The sequence below is a fragment of the Ranitomeya variabilis genome, chromosome 6, assembly GCF_051348905.1.
Source record: "Ranitomeya variabilis isolate aRanVar5 chromosome 6, aRanVar5.hap1, whole genome shotgun sequence".
In the NCBI taxonomy this organism is placed as follows: domain Eukaryota; kingdom Metazoa; phylum Chordata; class Amphibia; order Anura; family Dendrobatidae; genus Ranitomeya; species Ranitomeya variabilis.
Window position 1 is genome coordinate 99521802 of NC_135237.1, and position 13378 is coordinate 99535179.

A 13378-nucleotide genomic window follows, 5' to 3' on the forward strand; every position below is an offset into this window, starting at 1 on the left:
ATTCACCAAGTAAGGCACACACATGCAACACATTCTGAATCCAGGCCAGGAGGGGGAGCTCAAGACCCGGATTCAGGGGAGCTTCCCTATGCTTTATGTTTCTTGACCTGGAGGAGGAGTTAGTTCAGTTGGAGGGAAACAGAGAAGGAGAAGGACGTCTGGAGCAGACGTGAGAGGCCTGGCAGCCACGTGGAGCTGCAGCCTCTGGTAAGGAGTAACCTGTTGGGTTGCATGTGGAGCAGCCGGAAGGGAAGGAGCACAGGAGAGAGACAGCTCAGAGGGGAACTGTGGCAGGGCACCCTCAGAGCTAAAGCGCAATAATCTGGGAACCGGGAGCCCGAGGCTTTCGTGGACTCTAGGACACGGAGCAGCACCGGAGGGCACTATATTATATGTCACCTGCCCGCACCACGCCTGAGACGCAGCAGCACCTGAGGAGCCCGGGGCATCTGAGAGTCTCTGTAAAACAGCTCAAGCTGCCCATCGTGCAGGTACCTGTCCCAGGATGGACAGGGGGAAAACTGGAGGACCTTGTAGGAAGCTTAAAGCAGCAAGTACCTCACTTAGAAAGGCGCCAGGAGGAAAGGCTTATGGACCTCTAGTGGGAAGAGAGAACTCTAACTTGCCTCTGAGCCGGCCGGACCACCATCAATCCGTGCCTGGTACCCTGGACTGTGGTCTGTCAACCACAAGTAAACCAGGTAAATACTTATCACTTGTTTCCTCCATTTATTCTCTGGCTAAACCATCTACGCCACACACCATAGGACCCCGGGGACCCCGCTTCACCTGTGGGAAGTGTAACATCTGGGCTGCCACAACATCCCCCAGGGGACCCCTTTAATGCAGCGTCGGTCCCACTACTAACCGAACTCCACAGGTGGCGTCACGACAAACCTTGAACATTTAACCCCTTTAACGTTGATGTCCAGGGCCATGGACCGGGTCGCAGCCACCGTGACATCCCCCTTTGCGACTGGACCCGGTACTGAGTACCCAACTGCCCTGTGGGCACATCATAAACTCCGGCTGGAAGTGCCGCCGTAGCAGTGGCGAGGTTAGCGGTGAGTGTTGTAGGAGTTACGTCACTGATACTGGTCGACGGGTGCCTGATAAGGCCAAAGGACCAACGCGTTTTGAAGGAAGAAGTACTTCAGCAGGGTTACGGTCCATTCACCTAACACATCTATTCTATATATACCCGCGCATGGCTCATTTGCTATGCCCCACTGGTGCGTTAAGCCCATGTAGTCAGGGTTAATCATGTATGCTCTCTCGGTCTGTAAGGTACTAGGCATTATGATGACTGAATGTGAAAAGACGAGTAAAAGTGAAAATAAGCATTTAACCCCTTATCAATATCGGGCATAAATGTACGCTGATGTCGGACCCCCTCCCTTTGATGTCTGCTCTGGCGGTGAGCCTACATCTTTCCCGGCACATGTCAGCTGTTTTGAACAGCTGACATGTGCCCGAAACATCCGCTGGTGGAATCAAACTCTGACAGCGGCATTTAACATGCGCTTCCGGCAATCGCGCCGGAAATCCGCCCAACGGTGACCCTCGTCACATGATCCCGGGTCACCGATGGGTTGGCATGTCAACCAGAGGTCTCTAGCAGCCCTCAATGGATGTCAATGCCGGATTGCTATGAGCACCGCCCGGTGAACGGCGCTCATAGCAAATCAGCAATTCTGCTAAGTACAGTCAATCTGATCATCGCCTGTATGTAGCAGAGCCGATCTCCCATGGAGACTATTGAAGCCTGCAAAAGTTTAAAAAAGTTTAAAAAAATATTTAAAAAAAATATATAAAAAAGTTCAAATCACCCCCTTTTGGCCCATTAAAAAAAAAAAAAATCAAACATACACATATTTGGTATTGTCGAGTTCAGAATCGCCCAATCTATCAAAATAAAAAAAGAATTAACCAGATCGCTAAACAGCATAACGAGAAAAAAATTAAAAACTCCAGAGGTTTTTGTTCACAGCAACATTGTATTAAAATGCAATAAAAGATCGTATCTGCACAAAAATGATTTAATTAAAAACATCAGCTCTGCATGCAAAAAATAAGCCATCACCCAACCCGAGGTCACGAAAAATGAAGACTCTACGTGTATCGGAAAATGGCACAAATTTTATTTTTTTTAAGAAACTTTGGAATTTTTTTCACCACTGAACTTGCAATAAACTGGAGAACCATAATGTCAGGTTAGTTTTAGCATTTAGTGAACATGGTGAGAAAAAAAAAACAACAACTGTGGAATTGCACTTTTTTTACAATTTCACCACACTTGGAATTTTTTTCTTGTTTTCGAGTACACGACATGGTAAAACCAATAGTGTAATTCAAAAGTACAACTCGTCCCGCAAAAAAAAAGCCCTCACATGGCCATTTTTTACCAAAAAATAAAAAAGTTATGCGAAACTAAAAATATCTCTGGTAGTTAAGGGGTTTAAACTATGTTGAGTTATTGTGTTGCCTACATTAGTACCAAATATGTACATGATTATAAATTGGTCTTAGATGAGTAGACATATCTCTTACTGCTTAGCTGCTTTCACACATCAGTTTTTAGCCATCAGGCACAATCCGGCGAATTTTGTTGCAAATTGTGAAAAACTGATGCGATGGGTCCGCTTTTTTTATGATTATATATATATATATATATATATATATACACATATATATATATATATATATATATATATATATATATATATATATATAAATGGTAAAAAGGGGAACAGCACACTGGTTAACTTATCTCTGGGTGCAGAGCCTCCAGGCAACCCGTCCACTGGTCGTCCACATTCAATATAGATCAAAAAAAGAGGCAGCACTCCATTTTTCAAAAAAGGTGCAGGATTTATTCAAATCCACATGTCAGTGCGACGTTTCAGCTCTATTGAGCTTTTCTCAAGCAGTGGATACAGGTTCCTTAGTACTTATATATAGTGTTCTAACAACCTTAATTACAGCCATTCGTGTTCAATTATATGTAAATACTTTAAATAAAGTGCATCTGTGCATTTGTGCGTTTATACATGTAGATATCATCAGCCATTCTTACCGCTGCTGGAGACAGTTATTCATGGAGGACGCCATTGTCTTTGTCGGCGTTCCTAGATCTCCATTGCGCATGTCTATTATTTTACTAAGCTTGGTTGAACTGCAAAGCAGGTGAACAAACTCGGCGCATGCGCAGTAGCGCTAAATACCGCCATTTTCTTGTAGGCATAATCTCTAGAGCTCCAAGCATACAAGAACCGACGAAAAAAATATATATGTGCTTCCAAGTCTATTAGAATTATGTAGATGGACATACTTATGGCACCACTTGTTATAATACCACAAAACTATTAGGTACCATGTTTATTTTATGTTTACCAACACTACCTACGTCACATAAGGACTAGGGTTCTTAGTGATATATAATAATAATAATACCAAATGGACTTTTTTTAAGGATAAAGTTGACAAAGATATGAGCAAGTTCCGTGGTGAACTGGAGGAAACTAAAAGAAAAAAATGGATTAGAGACACTGCAGATTATGAGACGGGTCACGTGTATTCCAAACAGAAAATGTTAAAATGTCCTGGAGAAAAAGAGGTCATCAGAATAGACATGAGATTAATATTAATAATGCTTGTTACTTGAACTCTGAGTTTGTACCCCTTAGATCCAGCCAAAGGTCCAGAAGAAGGCAAAGAAGAGGAGGCAAGCGCCAACATCGGCGGCAAAAAGAAAATAGAAAAAGCCAAGCCACAAAGGACTCTGAACCTCAGAAAGAGAGACCAGAATTAGTGGTGAATATTTCCCACAAGGTATTAACTAATGCACAAGTATCTGTACTTAGTAAGGGGTTGAATTTTAGTCCATGTACCCATGTAAATTGGTTCGAGTTACAAATTGAATTAGAAAGCTTTTTTAGACAAATTAAATTGAGAGAATGGTTTAATGATAAAAGTGATGGCGGGTCATGTAAAATAAGTGAATTTGATTTAAAAATGGTCGAGCTAAAGAAAAAAAGTAAATTTATTCCACCAACCAATTCTGCCATTATTGAAGCTTTTGAAAAAGCTGTAAAAACAGATATTGAACTGTTGAGAAATGGATGTACCAATGAATATAGACACCCAAACATTCGGGGGAGGAGGTTGAAGCCCTGCAGGAGCTTGTCCATGACGACAACATTATAATAAAACCCGCTGACAAGGGGGGAGCGGTTGTCGTCATGGACAAGCAAGCCTATATAAAAGAAGTCATGAGACAATTAAATGACAAAAATGTATATGAAAAACTAGATAGGGACCCAAAATTTAGTATTCAGGAAATAATTAAAAAATGCCTGAAAGAAGCCATGCAGGCATCTATAATAGATCAAGATCTCTATAACTTTTTATGGGAGGAGAATCCACGTACCCCGGTGCTATATATGACACCAAAAATACATAAAAGTTTGGTCGACCCTCCGGGGCGACCTATTGTGTCCGGGGTTGGGTCCATGTTCAACAAAATGGGCATCTTCCTTGATAAAATACTGAACCCTATCACAAAAAATAGTAGGTCTTACATCAAAGATACCACAGACTTCCTGAAGAAGTTGGAGACACTGGATTTGAAGGAGGAGGTGCTTCTAGCCTCCTTCGATGTAGTGTCACTATATACTTCCATTGATCATGTACGAGGTTTAGGAGCTGTGAGTAAGATGTTAGATCCAAGAAAATACACAATAGAGGGTAGGGCTTTTCTCCTCAAGATGTTGGAAATAATCCTTAAATATAACTATTTCCTTTTTGGTGACGCATTTTATGCTCAAAAACAAGGTACAGCCATGGGGGCCAATATGGCCCCCTCATATGCGAACCTGGTCATGGAAGTCCTGGAGGAGGACCTTGTCTATGTGTCCCACCACTTCCAGCATGTGTTGGTGTGGTGGCGATACATAGACGACGTCTTCCTCCTTTGGACAGGTACAGAAAAAGAGTTGAATGAGTTCCATGCGTTTCTCAACACAATAGACCAAACAATTAAATTTACTTTAGTAAAATCTAAAACTGAAATTCAATTTTTAGACGTGTTGATTGAACAAAAAAATGGCCAGCTTGACACAACTCTATTTGTGAAAAATACTGATAGAAACAATTTACTATTATATGACAGCCATCACCCAAACCCTATAAAGAAATCAATTCCCTTGAGCCAATTACTCAGAGTCAGACGAATTGTGAGAGAGGAAGATAAAGCCATTTCAACAATAGACCTATTGATCAAAAAATTTTTGGATAGGGGGTACCCTAAGAGGCTATTGGAACAGACAAAAAATACTGTTATAAAAGAGGACAGATTACAACTTATCAATAAAAAGCCTAATGTGAAAAAATCATCCAAAAGAGTCCCTTTTGTCTCTACATACACGGAGGAAAGTGACAAAATTGCAAATATTATTAAAAAACACTGGACAATGTTGGGAAAATGTCTCCCTAATATTCACGAATTTAGGATGCCTCCGCTATACTCATACAAAAAAAGCAAGAATATCAAGGACATACTCATTAGGTCAGATATGGGCCCTATGAGGAGAAGTACTCAAATGTCCTTGACTGGATCTGGTAGAAGTGGATGCTTCCCCTGTTTAAATTGTATAAACTGCAATCATATGCTTAAAGGATCTACATTTAAACACCCAATGACAGATAAGATTTATAAAATTAAGCATTTTCTGACTTGTAGTTCAGAGTTTGTCATCTATGTGCTGATATGTCCTTGCAACTTATGGTATGTTGGGGAAACAACCTGTGAGTTCAAAGTTAGAATGAACCAACATAGATATACCATAAGGAAAAAAAGAACCGATCTCCCAGTCCCCAAACATTTCACTGAACAAAAACATACAGAAAAAGATCTACGATTTAAAATTATTGATACTGTCCCCATACAGAGAAGAGGGGGTGACAGAGAATCAATGCTTAAAAAGAGAGAAATTATGTGGATATACGAGCTCAATACCCTAAAACCTGGGGGTCTTAATGTCGATTTTAAGATGCATACGATTATTTGAATCCGTTGTATAGCTATATGGTCCCATGTTATTACTAGTTTGTTTTTAATATAGATACTAATGCACTTTATCTGTTTTTATCTTTTATGTAGATGAGAAGTCATCCATGCCGGGGTGCTGCTGTAGGGGACAGTTTGAACATGGAGGAAATGTATATTACATCAAAGAAAAAATTCTTTTCTATGAACCTATATATATATAAATATTTTGTTGAACTGAGGGCAAGTTAATAAAATGTGCAATAATAAGATTATGGTACCTGTTGTTTGTGTTAGAATTATTTATACGCCAGGACATTCCACCACTATATAGCAGCTTGGGATATGGGTAGTCTGGCCGCTAAGGTCCGACTGGCCCATACCAAGAGCTATCTGATCTGCAGGATGTGGCCCATATAAAGCTACACTTGCAAGATCAGGGTGATGTGGATTAAGTCCATTTGGTATTATTATTATTATATATCACTAAGAACCCTAGTCCTTATGTGACGTAGGTAGTGTTGGTAAACATAAAATAAACATGGTACCTAATAGTTTTGTGGTATTATAACAAGTGGTGCCATAAGTATGTCCATCTACATAATTCTAATAGACTTGGAAGCACATATATATTTTTTTCGTCGGTTCTTGTATGCTTGGAGCTCTAGAGATTATGCCTACAAGAAAATGGCGGTATTTAGCGCTACTGCGCATGCGCCGAGTTTGTTCACCTGCTTTGCAGTTCAACCAAGCTTAGTAAAATAATAGACATGCGCAATGGAGATCTAGGAACGCCGACAAAGACAATGGCGTCCTCCATGAATAACTGTCTCCAGCAGCGGTAAGAATGGCTGATGATATCTACATGTATAAACGCACAAATGCACAGATGCACTTTATTTAAAGTATTTACATATAATTGAACACGAATGGCTGTAATTAAGGTTGTTAGAACACTATATATAAGTACTAAGGAACCTGTATCCACTGCTTGAGAAAAGCTCAATAGAGCTGAAACGTCGCACTGACATGTGGATTTGAATAAATCCTGCACCTTTTTTGAAAAATGGAGTGCTGCCTCTTTTTTTGATCTATATATATATATATATATATATATATATATATATATATATATATATATATATTTCACCAGGGGATAGAGTTTGGACCTCTTGTTCTGGGGAGGAGAGAGAGAGAGGAGAGAGAAGAGAGAGAGAGAGAGAGGGACCAGAATGGAAAATGCAGGATTTTGAATGGAAAATGCATGATTTGCTTAACCCCTTAATGACCGCCAATACATCTTTTAACTGACCTGAGATATAAGATAATAGCCTCCCCATACAGGTAACAATCCAGCAGCTGTCGGCTGTTCACTATAGCTGACAACTTGCTGTATCAGCTACGATCAGTGTTTGCACCATCCATATCTGTTTAACCCCTTAGATGCTGCTTTCAATAGTGACTATACTGTATATATAATTCTCTAAGGTCCACTTCCGTCTGTCTGTCTGTTTGTCTGTCACGGAAATCCCGCGTCACTGATTGGTCGCGGCCGGCTGGGCGCAACCAATCAGCGACAGGCACAGTCCAGCCGTGAATTGGCCCCTCCCTACTCCCCTCCAGTCAGTGCCCCCTCCATACTCCCCTCCAGTCAGCACCCACATAGCGTTTAAGCAGTCTGTTAAACGGACTGCGTTACACTGTGGCATAACGCGGTGTAGCGCAGTCCGTTATCGCACACATATGCAGTGATGAGGCAGTGACCCAGCAAAGTTACAAACAAAAGTCTCTTTAATGCGTTCACTTCACAGCATTAATGTCCAACTCATATAAAAACTGCACACAATATCTCCAGATCGCAGCCAGGCACATTTCCTCTGGATTAGTTACCAAACACGCCAGTCCACCGCCTGAGACCTGTTGCCGTGGGCGACCGCACCTCCGTGTTAATGTCTACTCACAACATTACACAGTACACAATATCCTCCGGATCACAGCTGGGAACCATATCCTCTGGATTACAATCACTAAACACGCCAGTTCACCTCTGACCAGTTACCATGGGCAACTGCACCACTCTTCACGCTGTGGGTGCCAGGCGTCTCAGCTCTCCTGGCTGCTTGGTTCCATTTGCCAGTGGTGCCTCACGGCCATCGCAGCAAGGCGCAGGAGCGCCGCTTACAACACAGCACCTCAAGAGGTCTCCTACCCACGGTTCATTTGCCGTTTATGCAATTGCCGCATACAGCCTGTGTGGAGCCCCATGTATGTCTCTTGTTTCCATTTTTCTATATAGCTGCTGTCACTCACCTACTGGTATAACCAGAGGAATCCCAAAACAGCCTTATACCACCAGCAGTTCTAGGCCATACTAACGATACGTTGGACCTACTGGCGGTCCATACACCACACGAGGCTAAGTTTCTCATAGAGCCTACCAGGACTTGCTTCATGGCACAACAGAAATACCGCATTTTTTGAGTTACTAACGTACTACCTGGCAATTTCACCAACTCTATAAGACTATACCTGCGGTACCTTTAGGAAAGGCCACCTGCCTATTATTAATATCAGTTTGCAAGATATTTTCTATACCACGAGGATACTATTTTTTGCTATACTACTATTCACCTTGCTAAGCGACCATTTTGATAAAGACTCGGGAGGAGTCGAAACGTTGTCAGTTTGACTTCTGGTCGCACTTCGCATTGTTGAATGATATGTCTATAGCACCTCAATAAATTTCAAATTCTTCACAAGTGACATACTTAGAGTGTGCGGTGTATTATATTTAGTCATAGTGTGTTAGGACACCCCAGTCCTCTACACCTGCACCTCGCTTTATTCCAACCTTAGTGCACACCAATTTTCTCTTCATTCACGCAGGAGCTCGGCAGAGCCGACTGCTCTGCACTCTAGCATACACCAGACTGATACTGACTCAGACCCTGACACACACAAACCCTTTACTGCAGGGATTTTAACTGGGAACTGTAGCCTTCAGCTACATGGAAAACCCAGGCCTGGAATGAAACGGACTGCACGTCTACCATCCTGCAGTCTGTTTAAAAATACAAAACCCCCACGGTAGGTTTTCCCAATGCTGCCCTGGACACTAACCCACCCAAGACTAACCCAAGACTAATACCTATTTTTAGTCTGCATTGCAATCACAGCTATGACTGTGACTGCAATGCACTCTCATGGACTCCATACGCCTCCGTGCACATCCTCTGGAAAACACACAGCGACCCCTATCTGCGACATCGGTCACTGCCTCACAATTGCAATTACATCTACTGTAAGCCTGTGATTGCAATGCACCCCCATGGCTTCAATACGCCTCCGTGCGCATCCTGGGGAGAACACACAGCGATCCCTATCTGTGACACCGGTCACTGCCTCACATAAGCTTAAGCTGAAATTGCTTGGAGAATTTAGGCAAATAGATCTCCTGGATCATATGTAGTATTTGTGTGCTAAAACATTTTGGAAACTACGGAACAAACTAGGAGAACAAATAGAGCTATAATAGGGTTTTAACTGATAAAAACAATAATGCAGAAAGGAATTTGCTCACCTGGCGAGGTTGCACACATGCAACATGTTTAGCATGTATCAGCCGCTGCAAGACACAGGTCCAAAAGGACAGACAGGTACAGAATTCGGGTAGCATGTCAATGAATGCGCAGCTGATGAATGTAGTCTTATATAATCAATATATTTTACAAAGGCTTTATTGGTCAGGTTTTAAAGTCAATGTGTTTCGAAGTCATATACAGGACTTCTTCATCAATACAAAACCTATAACCGCTGTCAGAGTTGGTTTGCTTATATGCAGTCTTTTAAAAAAAACAAACGCCAAATTGGGCACATGATAGTGTCAAAGTTCATCACGCAACAGGAATTGAACAACATGAAAAGTATTAAAAACCAAGACTTTTTCTGATCAATCGAGACCAAGATTACCCTGTATTTAGCTTCATCTACTGTATCTTCTCATAAAGTAGTGTCTAGGTATATTTATTTACTTATTTTGCACCCTATTGTTGCAATTTATTTGCACTCTGCACTTTATTAACTTCTATAGATGACTATTACATACTACTGCTTTATAAGTGCACCTTGTAATTAAAATTCATTATGCAGGTAGTTGCAGATTGCTTATAATTATGGATGCAATATATTTTATGAGCCCAGTGTTTTGCTTGTTTTTTTCTGTATGGTCTGTACCACATCTCCAAAACACTTTCTTTTAACATTTTTAAGTGTATGTTTCAATAAAATTTATTTTGTATGCACCACTATGTTTGGAGGACTTTTTTTTGCTCTACATAAGTGTTTGATGTTATCACGGTCCTCCGTGCTTATGAATTAGGGCATTTTTGTTCTTTTTCATAAATTCTGATTAGATTCCTTGTCTTTGCTGAAGAAAAGCATCTGTAACACCCTAGGTAACTGGTTGTTACAGTGATGTTGCCTTCCTTTCGGGGAGGATGATGTCATGCCTGGAGGCAAGGAGGATTCCCTTTAACAGGTAATACATCTACATGCAACACATTCTGAATCCAGGCCAGAAGGGGGAGCTCTGAAGCCGGATTCAGGGGAGCTTCCCCAGATATAGATATTTTGGTCTGGAGGAGGAGTTAGTTAGTTGGAGAGAGACAGTGGAGGAGAGAGGAGTCTGAAGAGAGTGGGGCCGTGCAGCCACGTGTGAAGCTCCAGGGCAGAAAAGAACCAGAAGGGTTGAAGTGATAGAAAGTGTGAGAGGGGAGAAGCAAAGGAGAGTCAAGGAGTTCGTAGGGAAACTGTGACCGGGCACCCTCTGAGCTGAAGCGCAGGAACCGGGCACCGGGAGCCCTAGGCTGTGTCATACTTTAGGTCTCACAGCAGAACCGGAAGGACAGAAGATTGTAAATCGTCTGTCTGCACCCACACCCGAAGGTGCAGCAGTACACAGCCCAGGTCATGATAAAGACCGTGTAAAAAGGCTTACGTTGCCCACCATACGGTACTGTCCCAGGACAGGAGAGAGAGGACCTTGTAAGGGAGCTGCAGGCAGCAAGGACTTCGCAAAAAAGCACTAGAAGTAAGGCTTTCAAACCTCACCTGGGAGAGGGATCCACTATTGCCTCCAGGTTAACCGGACCACATCACCACCTGTTGCTGGTACCCTGGACTGTGGCTTACTACAACCAGTAAACCAGGTAAAGAGAATGTAACCCTGTGTCCTCCATTTATTTTCGGTATCACACCATTTTTGCTAAACACATAGGGAGCCCTGAGGACCCCGCTTCACCTGTGGGAAGTGAAAACATCTTTGCTGCAGCACCATCACCCCCAGAGGACCCGTTTTAGCAGCGTCGGTCACCCTTGACCGAGTACCACAGGTGGTGTCACAAATTTTTATTATTTTCACAACCCCTTTAAAGACTGTCCCTTTTACTTGGGCGCCCAGGGCCACGGACAGGGTCGCTGCCACCGTGACCTCCCCTTTAACAACGACTGGACCCCGTACAGAGTACCCCACCGCCCTGGCAGGCGTGCTACATCCCCACACCATGATGCTGCCACCACCATGTTTGATGGTGGGGATGGTGTTTTCAAAGTGATGTTTAGTGTTAATTTTCCACCACACACAGAATTTTGCATTTAACCCAAAACTTCTACTTGGTCTCATCTGACCACGTCGCCTTCTTCCACATACTAACTGTGGCCGCTACATGGCTTTTTGCAAACTGTAAACGGGACTTCCAACGGTTTACTTTCAAAAAGGCTTTCTTTGTAACACGGTTCCATAAAATACACTTGCTGAGTATACGATTAATAGTTGTCCTGTGAACAGATTCTCCCACCTAAGCTGTGGATCTCTGCAGCTCCTTCAGAGTGACAATAATCCTCTTTGCTGCTTTTTTAATTAGTTCTCTCTTTGCTTGGCATGTCAGTTAAGGTGGATGCCATATCTTAGTATTTGAATTACAACTTCAAGGGAAATTAATGATAACAAAAAAAATATTGTAATGTTAAAATGTCTAGTCCACTATAAGTTTCTATGACCTTTTTAGGGAACACAATCTGTTAAAAAAATAAACACCTCTGAAGCATCACATTGGTGAGGTGACCCGTTTTTGATGGGACGTCAATTGTGGCGCAAGGCATTTAGAGATGCTGTGCGTCACCCAAGTTCTTTAATGGATTGGGGAACAGTGTTTACTACAGTCAATGGGTCAAGGAAGGAGATGGAAAAGTTTGATCCCATAATCCTCTAACTTCTGTCTTTCTATTTATGACTATACAATACCACACTGTCCTAAATGAATTGATTTCTTATTCATCCTGGTGCCTATTAGTAATAGTCCTATTATTATAGACACGCTGTTGTCTTGTTGTCTATAGTGAAATGGATATGATTCAGTATGGTCTATTTTTATGTAATTGTAAATACCACTGCCTAAGAATTAAGGCCTGGGAAGTTAAATATAAACTAGATGACACTGCACTACATTATTGTAAAATACAAAAATACACTACTTGCCTGTTGACTTTCCGAAAACTCAGCGACTGAAAATAGTGGAATACTTTTTCTGAGTCTATATTAAGTGGACGTATTTAGAACAAACTGCTTGTATCATCAGTAATTTATGGTTCCTTTGTTCAGTATTTGTAGATACTGACCTTATTGCAAAAAATAAGAAAACAGAATCATATATTTCAAGTCACCATCCAGTCTAAAATACAAATAAGACTATACTTTTCAAATGTTTTGCTAACATCCTTCGTGTGCTCCCTAGGAACAAAGGTGCCAATATTATTATTATTATTCATTTTTATTCCATGACGCTTTACTTGTGAAAATTGCGTGTCACATCTGTCAGAGGCCACAGACCCAAAGAGGCTGCCTTGCACTTACTTGGTAGAAGCCACTCTGTCTGGCAGACTCCAGAGAAACCTTGACCACCCTTTAAGCCATGTATACAGCTCTGTTCTTACAACAGAGTCCAGTGGATTGCTTCCACGGAAAGGTTTCTGTCCAGAAGTGTGAACCAGAAGAAAAGAAGGTTCGCAAAGCAAAGTCAAAGATGAGAAGTCGTGTCAAGGACAAGATCAGGAGAAAAGCAGATAGTCAAAATTCAAGCCAGAATCAGAACACTGGAAATACAACACAAACCATAGGAGCCAAAAAACAGAGAGCTTAGTGCTAGCCATACACAATAATAACTGTCATCTAGAGACTGTCTTCTGGGGTTTATATAGAAGGCTGCTCCACCAATGGCTGACATCAGAGTGCTAATTACCTACCAGCTCACTGCAGGAAACACAAGTGAAAAAAAA